This window comes from Schistocerca piceifrons, chromosome 3 (assembly GCF_021461385.2).
Source record: "Schistocerca piceifrons isolate TAMUIC-IGC-003096 chromosome 3, iqSchPice1.1, whole genome shotgun sequence".
NCBI lineage: Eukaryota > Metazoa > Arthropoda > Insecta > Orthoptera > Acrididae > Schistocerca > Schistocerca piceifrons.
The window spans coordinates 938341630-938350059 of NC_060140.1; the positions used below are offsets into that span (position 1 = coordinate 938341630).

The 8430-nt window shown below is 44.3% G+C and overlaps 1 protein-coding gene across 1 annotated transcript in view; it reads right to left on the reverse strand.

Annotated features, from left to right (window-relative positions):
• Nucleotides 1-6757, reverse strand: part of LOC124787671 (proton channel OtopLc) — a 700713-nt gene extending 693956 nt beyond the window's left edge. Inside the window, exon 1 of the mRNA XM_047254488.1 lies at nucleotides 6248-6757. The gene's annotated coding sequence lies outside the window, so the exon portion shown is untranslated. The remainder of the gene's footprint in view (nucleotides 1-6247) is intronic.
• Nucleotides 6758-8430: the final 1673 nt, after the last annotated feature.

Sequence of the window (8430 nt, forward strand, 5' to 3'; positions counted from 1 at the left end):
TGAACATTATTGAAAAGGTCTGTATTTTTCACTGTTGTGTTCTGCATTACTGGTATCGGACACATGAACAGGGCTCTGATTTGTAGCTGTGCATTACAAGACGAGCTTACCACCGTGTTAAGCACGAATACCCATGCACGTGATTTCTTGACGAGACGGGGGTGATGGACTTACATCTGTTGTTACAATTGCAAGAAACAAGATGTTCAGACCATAGTAATTTGAAATACAACTCGGTGGAATAATGTCCTCCTAAAAATTTATCGAGGCTGTAGAGTCCGCCCAGAAAAGTGTGTGTGAATGTGTGTGAATTCTTAAGGGACCAAACTGCTGAGGTCATCGGTCCCTACACTTGGACACTACTTAAACTAAATTATGCTAAGAACAAAACACACACACCCACGCCCGAGGGAGAATTCGAACATCCGGCGGTAGTGGCCTCGCACTCCGTGACATAGCGCCTCAAACCACGCGGCCACTCCGTCAGGCCGCCCAGAAGCAAATGAACCAGGTTTCCCTACAGTACAAGTCCGCACTCCAGACAAATACCTCCAAAAAAAGATTTCCTAACACTTCAGTTTATATTAGGTGCTAAAAATTTTTCATTTTAAGAAATGTTTTCTTGCTATTGCCAATCTATATTTCATATCGTATCCGTTGTTGTTCTTGTCTTCAGTCCTGAGACTGGTTTGATGCAGCTCTCCATGCTACTCTATCCTGTGCAACCTGCTTCATCTCCCAGTACCTACTGCAGCCTACATCCTTCTGAATCTGCTTAATGTATTCATCTCCTGGTCTCCGTCTTCGATTTTTACCCTTCACACTGCCCTCCAATACTAAATTGGTGATCCCTCGATGCCTCAGAACATGTCCTACCAACCGATCCCTTCTTCTAGTCAAGTTGTGCCACAAGCTGCTCTTCTCCCCAATTCTATTCAATACCACCTCATTAGTTACGTGATCTACCCACCTAATCTTCAGCATTGTTCTGTAGCACCACATTTCGAAAGCTTCTATTCTCTTGTTGTCTAAACTATTTATCGTCCATGTTTCACTTCCATACATGGCTACGCTCCATACAAATATTTTCAGAAACGACTTCGTGGCACTTAAATCAACACTCTATGTTAACAAATTTTTCTTCTTCAGAAACGCTTTCCTTGCCATTGCCGGTCTACATTTTATATCCTCTCTTCTTCGACCATCGTCAGTTATTTTACTCCACAAATAGCAAAATTCCTTTACTACTTTGTCTCATTTCGTAATCTAATTCCCTCAGCATCACCCGACTTAATTCGGCTACATTCCATTATCCTCGTTTCGCTTTTGTTGATGTTCATCTTATATCCTCCTTTCAAGACACTGTCCATTGCTGTCTCTGACAGAATTACACTGTCATCGGCGAACCTCAAAGGTTTTATTTTTTCTCCATGGATATTAAAACCTACTCCGAACTTCTCTTTTGTTTCCTTTACTGTTTGCTCAATATACAGATTGAATAACATCGAGATAGGCTGCAACCCTGTCTCACTCCCTTCCCAACCACTGCTTCCCTTTCATACCCCTCGACTCTTATGGCTCTGAGCACTATGGGACTCAACTGCTGAGATCATTAGTCCCCTAGAACTTAGAACTAATTAAACCTAACTAACCTAAGGACATCACAAACATCCATGCCCGAGGCAGGATTCGAACCTGCGACCGTACCGGTCTTGCAGTTCCAGACTGCAGCGCCTTTAACCGCACGGCCACTTCGGCCGGCCTCGACTCTTATAACTGCCCTCTGCTTTCTGTACAAATTGTAAATATCCTTTCGCTCCCTGTATTTTACCCCTGCCACCTCCAGAATTTGAAGGAGAGTATTCCAATCAACATTGTCAAAAGCTTTGTCAAAGTCTACAAATGCTAGAACGTAGGTTTGCCTTTCCTTAAACTATTTTCTAAGATAAGTCGTGGGGTCAGTGTTGCCTCACGTGTTCCAACATCGTATCCACTTATGCTGTTATCAGAAATTTTGTTACCAAAATAAGAAAAATCATCTACTACCTTTAGTGTCATTTCCTAATCTGAATCCGTCGGTATCGACTGACTTAATTCTACTTAATTTGAATAGCTTTGTTTTGCATTCGTAGGTATTCGTCCTGGAACCTCTTTTAAAGGCACTATCTATTCCAGGAACGAGTTTTTACTCATCAAAGCTGCTATGAAACTTACTGGCAGATTAAAACTGTGTGTTGGACTGGGGCTCAAACTCGGGGCCTTCGCCTTTGGGGAAGGAGTGTTCTTGTAACTTTTTAAAACAATCTCATTTTCTTCGTTATTGTTCGTTGCATTTGGTCGGGGCGGGCGTCAAATTACTCCCATTCAAGTTCGTCGTTGATCCAGTTACTCAGTTGTTTTTTTTTTTTTTTTTTTTTTTTTTTTTTTTACGCACACAGGACGACTAACCCTTTGAGCGAACACGCTGACCTGCAGTGCCGGCAACTGAGCTACGAAAGCACTACTCACGACTCGTCCTCACAGCCATCTTCTCATCTCCTGGCCTCAGAACTTCAAACACGTTCTGGGTTCAAATGGCTCTGAGCACTATGGGACTTAACATCTCTGGTCATCAGTCCCCTAGAACTTAGAACTACTTAAACCTAACTAACCTAAGGACATCACACACATCCATGCCCGAGGCAGGATTCGAACCTGCGACCGTAGCAGCAGCAGCGCGGTTCCGGACTGAAGCGCCTAGAACCGCTCGGCCACAGCGGCCGGCTCTTGTAAGAGGCGACAGGCGCATTTTCTCTGGTGTTTCGACAGAAACCTACAGTTTAGTGTTTGCAATGTATAGCTGGCATCAGCCCAAATAAAACTTCCTGGCAGATTAAAACTGTGTGCCGGACCGAGACTCGAACTCAGGACCTTTGCCTTTTGTGGGTAAGAGCTCCACCAACTGAGCTAACCAAGCATGACTCACGCCCCGTCCACACAGCTTCACTTCTGCCAGTACCTCGCCTCCTACCTTCCAAACTTCACAGAAGCTCTCCTGCGAACCTTGCAGAACTAGCACTCCTGGAAGAAAGGGTATTTCAGAGACATTGCTTAGCCACAGCCTGGCGGATGTTTCTAGAATGAAATTTTCACTCTACAGCGGAGTGTGCGCTGATATGAAACATCCTGGCAGATCAAAACTGGCAGAAGTAAAGCTGTGAGGACGGGGCGTGAGTCGTGCTTGGGTAGCTCAGTTGGTAGAGCACTTGCCCTCGAAACGCAAAGGTCCCGAGTTCGAGTCTCGGTCCGGCACACAGTTTTAATCTGCCAGGAAGTTTCATATCAGCGCACACTCCGCTGTAGAGTGAAAATTTCATTCTAGCCCAAATAAAGACCACTCATCATATCTTTTATGCGACGCCCAGCATCCACAGAAAGCTGGGGTTTGTTTCCCGTTACAAACAAATTATTTTTGTTGTGACTTGGCAAGACAGCCAAGTCGCTATGAGAGGAAGCCGAAAGGCACGCGTTTAAGCTCACGCAGGCTGGCGTGAGGTCTGGAACAGGTCAGGGATATGAGACTAGCAAAAATAGTACGTATCTGTTGGAATACTTAACTTTAATCCATAATTGGTGAACATCGGTCTGACGGTACATGCATCACAAGATAAACAGCAACTGATAATGGCGCCTTGCTAGGTCGTAGCAAATGACGCAGCTGAAGGCTATGCTAACTATCGTCTCGGCAAATGAGAGCGTAATTTGTCAGTGAACCATCGCTAGCAAAGTCGGCTGTACAACTGGGGCGAGTGCTAGGACGTCTCTCTAGACCTGCCGTGTGGCGGCGCTCGGTCTGCAATCACTGACAGTGGCGACACGCGGGTCCGACGTATACTAACGGACCGCGGCCGATTTAAAGGCTACCACCTAGCAAGTGTGGTGTCTGGCGGTGACACCACAATTTTCAAAGCGGAATTTTAAGTGCCCATTCGATAGAGCAGTCCCAAAGTAGTCTAGTCTAGCCGACATTCGTTTTTTCGATATTTATTAACAGGGGCAGTAAAACACGATGAATATCTAGTACTCTAGCAGCGAGTGAGCAGCGCGTCCTTGAACGGTGCCGTCACTACTGGGGTACCGGGTTCGATTCCCGGCGGGGTCAGGGATTTTCACCTGCCTCGAGATGACTGGGTGTTTGTGTTGTCATCATTTCATCATCACTCATAAAAGTGACGATATTGGACTGAGCAAAGGTTGGGAATTTGTACGGGCGCTAATGACCGCGCAGTTGAGTCCCCGACAAACCAAACATCAACATCATCACTGCTGGGATACTGGTTATTACTCATGTTTTACTGTCCTTATTAATACATGGACTTCTTTGGGACCATGCTATCGAATGGTCACGTAAAATTTCACTTTGAAAATCATGTTCGGCACCGGAGACAAACTGACTTCCCGTTGACACAACGCATGAAACGTGTGTTGTGCCTAACGACTCTTAGGAGCGATACCCCGTGTATTTTGAAAAGAGAGAGAGAGAGAGAGAGAGAGAGAGAGAGAGAGAGAGAGACCAACAAATGTTCGGAAGTAAGATTCGTTTACTGATTCGTACGATAAGAGGTACAGAGTCACTCCAAAAACAGAACCTCTAAACACTGAAACCATCAATTAATGAAAAGCTGGAGTTATAAAATGGTTCACATGGCTCTGAGCACTATGGGACTTAACATCTGAGGTCATCAGTCCCCTAGAACGTAGAACTACTTAAACCTAACTAACCTAGGGACATCACACACATCCATGCCCGAGGCAGGATTCGAACCTGCGACCGTAGCAGTCTCACGATTCCGGACTGAAGCGCCTAGAACCGCTCGGCCACCACGGCCGGCTGCTGGAGTTATAAATGTTGCCTTTGGGGAGGCATTTGTTACGACGGAAGCTAAAAGTTTCAGTAGTTTTAATCAATAACTGAAATATTTAGATCTAAAATCCGATCGCACACGCACGCACGTTCATACACACACACACACACACACACACACACACACACACACACACAATTGCAGCCTGTCGGTGGCCAGTGTCTCAGGGAGAGTTTTGTGCGTAACAGGGAAAAGTTACGTAATCGAAATAACAGCAATATCTTCCAGTGTAGCTCTTCCGATAGCTGTTGGCGTTAAAAATTTCCGTTTTCTCTAAAATTACGGAACAGAAAATTTGCCAAAGGAAACATAACGCACTAAATTACAGAATGTATACGCCCAGCTCATGATTAACACTTAAGTGGAACGTGGAGTGCAGTTTGCATTTAGTGACTGAATTATACACAAATCTTAGGACGAAACTCAGGATAACGTACTATGGTAGCGAAGAAAAGTTGTGGCTCATGGTCAGTTTATATTTGTGGTTCCTACCTCTCCAATACGAAACTATATAGATTTCGTGAGGGATTTTTAGCAGCATTCCTTTAGGTGCATGGAGCAGTGAAAAGTCAAACATTATAATTCCAAATGCAACAGATTAAAACAGTCAATAACAACTGCTGTTTATTCAGTAAAAGAGTTGGTATAAACCAATGCATTTGCAGCGATCTCGCGTGTTTACATATGAAGCCTCACGATTCAATAAAACAAAAAGGAAGTCTCTGACTTTTTTGTCGGTGCATCACGAATGAACCATAGCTACTGTCAGTTTATGTTACATTTTGTTTGGTGACTGCTCATTGTGCAGAACCGTCAGTGGCAGGCAGGGTAAAAAAATAACAGCAAAATCACAGTGTTGGAAGAGAGGTGGGAGAGTGTGAAACACCGGCAACTGACTAATAAATATTCAGTAAAAAAAAGTAGTGGATTTTAGTGTTTCACATAAAACTACGAATTATGGTGGTAATAATGTTAATAATAGCAATAATATTTATAATAATCATCTTGCAACAGCTTTCGGAGATCTGACTGAAGGCTTTAATGAAGGTTTTAGGGTATTTCATGCTTCATCAGAGGCACCTAAGTGCTTTGTATTTTTCTGACAACCAATGTACATTCCTTTATCCAGGAAAATTCGTCAACTGAGAAATTGCGGGTCTACTTTATACTGTTTATCTTCAGATAGCAATGTACCTTTCACAAAAAGTAAAAAATTTGTTAGAGAAATTTAAAGACGGGTACGTAAATTACGACAGCACGCCACGTTCTTACAGTATGTTAGTTGTGCGTAGACACACGTGTTGCATGCAGAATGTATAGCCGTTTTCTTGAGGGGTACTCACTCAGATGCACCGCGTCAGAATGACAACACCACGTGATCGATATAAACAAGAGTCGTCGTCGGCGGCGGCGGCCTCAGGGTCGCTGACACATGACAGGCGGCTGGGAGCCCTGCCTGCCAGCACTCCGCTGCTCCCCGAATAGCCGCTGCGCGTATTTACACGCACCACCGGCGCATTGTTTTGTCGGGCGAAGGAGCGCGTGTGGAGGCACGGGCGGGCACTGGCTGCTGCCTGAGGCTGGCCGTGTCCGGCCCACCGCTCGCCGAGGTGCGACTCCCGGGTCGCCGGGCCGCTCGCTTGCTCCTCCCAGGTGCGCCAACCGCCTACCGACTCCCTCGCGCCGATCGCTACGCACTTAGAGCTCCCTGCATCGCAATTCACTGCGCGCGACGTACGGCATTCGACGCTCGAGATCGGCCGGCAGAAGTGCACGCGGCAGCATTGTTAATTGCAGCGGCGACCGTCGGTTGCCATTGTGACGTACTTGCGCGATTGGCGACGGCCGCGTGCCGCCATCTGTGGAGGGGTCGTGGAACTATCTGCGGCAGCGAAGTTCCGGGAGCTATCGAGGGAGAGCGCGCGCGCTGTCGGAGTCCTGCGAGTGCGCGCGCAGTTTTCGTAGGAGGATAATCTCCAATTAACCGAGTAGCGTAGGAAGAGTGAGCTTAGGCGTGCATACACATTAACTAAATTTTCTGTCCGTTGACAACAATACTAAACAAATAACACTTTCCTGGCGTTTGCAGACTATATTATTCATTTATCGCGAACCGGCTTCCGGCTTCCGTTGTTACAAAAGTAACTTTTTTTTTGCTATGATGTTTAAATTGTCGACGAGCATGTCATTTTTTTTTATAACTTCACTTATCTCTGCTTCATATGAAATGAAATACTTTCCTTCGTAAACACTTCTTACCTCAAATTACCAAATAAGCAGCAACCAGTCGCAAAATCATGTTTTCTTTATTTACTTTTGCAAATCGATTTCAACTGATTAACAGCCATCATCGGTGCTATCAACGAATATGTGCCCTGAGTAACAACAACAACAACAACAACAACTACTACTACTACTACTACTACTAAGGGCACATATCCGTTGGAAACACCGATGATGGCTGTTAATCAGTTGAAATCGATTTGCAAAAGTAAATAAAGAAAACATGATTTTGCGACTGGTTGCTGCTTATTATGTAATTTTATGGTTTACGGTCGCTGCGCAACTGGGAACCACATGGAGCCCACCATTCAGAACTTCGTACCTCATTTTATGTATCTTCTGCAGCGATCTCTATACTATCTGGGCACCGAACTGCTTTGCCGGTCAAAATTGCTCATACTCCGTTTCTTGCCTAATTACGACATGGCCGCCACGAAATGTCTTGAGAACGCAAAACTAAATACTTTTAGCAGCTTCTCGCATTTCAGCTTATTCATTGCATATCGGTATAAAGACCACAGCCATAAATTGGTACAAAATTCTTTATCGTGTACAGACATCTGGATTTTTTTTCCCCTTTTTGGCTTATTATAACATGGAGGTATGAGCAGATTCTCTAGAAGAAATATCTGTGGCTATTAGTAATATCTGTGAAAGTTGCACGTTATTTTATCTATGGTTGCAGTATTTAGTTTCAGCTGTCTATGGTCTAAAACGCCAAAAGCCGATTCGTGACACAAATAATATTTTACAGAACATCAGGCAAGTATTTTCTAGTTAATAATGCACACTCGTCTTAGTGAATGAAAAGTTACATCTATGTTTGTACGTGGTCTGTAATAACTGTTTATCTAGAGGTTTATATATGCGGAATTTAGGGGTTTTTGAAATGGGAATCAGAAGGTTACTGTAATTTCCAACAACGCTAGGGAAATACCAACTCCTACAGACCCCTACTGACTTACGGCGGAATGAATGGTGGCATGCAGGGAATTTCTAAATTCCCCTTACAAACTCCTAATGGACACTGGATAACGTTTTTAGTTGATTGCCATATCGAGAGACGAACATTTTAACAACTACGAAATAAACATCTGAAGGAACATCTTGTACTTTCACGCTTCTGTATAGTTAAAGTGCCAAAGTCTACTAATTCACTATTACTGTTAATTGATAGCCTCTGACTGACTTATTATCCGAATAATTCGCCATACGATTGCCTACAGTGTGTGTGTGTGTGTAA